Here is a 1,150-nt window from a genome sequence, read left to right on the forward strand (position 1 = left end):
TGATTCTCAGTCAGGAAAGCTACAGAACAGCCTTATAGAGACAAAGGATACTGGAGAAGGATTTGGCAGAAGGTTTGGGAAGTTAGAGTGAACTCCCAGACAAGCCAAATAGTAAAAGGAGTTATCGCTTCTTAGAGACAAGGAGAATAACTTCCTGCCAGTGAAAGGGGTTGGGAAAAGAATCCTGGTCTGTGCTAAAGGGGAGAAGTTTAGACACCTTGGGAGTTAGTGAAAAGCTGTAATACCTAAAGGAAGGAAGAAATCTAGAAACTTTAAGCAAACACTGTCCTCAAGAAGAAACATTAATAAGAACTGTGTTAATGTTGAAATATACTAAACAAAGTACCTCTCAAAGAAAGAACTAGAGAACCTTGAACCAAAACTACAAATACACTCTCTTGAATGTTCTAAGAATTCAACTCTGTATATTAGAAAGTTTTTTACCTCAGCAATCTCAAAACCTTTACCCCTGTTATATACTCTGCCTGTTCAATAAAATATTATTTCTGTTTTGAAACTTACTTTGCGTTAAGTACCATTTCATAAGACTTTATAAAACAGAACAGCTTCTGTCTTTCCCTCAAGTTCCTGCACTAGGCCTAAAGCCTAAACTGATATCTAAACAAAGGGTGGGACAGTTTTAAGTTTATATCAATAGAAAAAATATACACACTTCTGTAAGGCAACTCAGAAATTGAGGGGAACAGAAGTTTTGGCGGGAAAAATCAGCCAGACAGTTGGGGAGATACAGGGGTCCCTCATAGTCAACAAAGGAACTAGGGTATAACTTGCAACGGGCCTTTGTTCCTGCTGCTGATTGCTCCTTTGGGAAGGCCGGGGGGGGGGGGAGATAAAGGACTGGGAATGCAACAGAAATCCCCGAAACACACCAGAGCAACCACAAGGCATATAAAGTCTGAGTGTCTTAGTAGCCAGGCAAGTGTAAATGACAGAGGAAAACCATAAACTCCCTGTTAATGGGAACAAAATGCTTGTGGTAGGAAAGAGAGGGGAAACACACCCCACAGCTGCCTCTTGTAAGGTGCAAGTGGCTGACCGCCATGGAGGAACTGAAATTTTTTTTTTAGATTCTGGGCGATTTCTCACTAGGCACTCAACACTGGTTTCCTCTGGAGTTTCCTGCTCCGAA

Source organism: Gekko japonicus, unplaced genomic scaffold, assembly GCF_001447785.1.
Source record: "Gekko japonicus isolate JY-2015 unplaced genomic scaffold, Gekko_japonicus_V1.1 scaffold1123, whole genome shotgun sequence".
Taxonomy (NCBI): Eukaryota; Metazoa; Chordata; class Lepidosauria; order Squamata; family Gekkonidae; genus Gekko; species Gekko japonicus.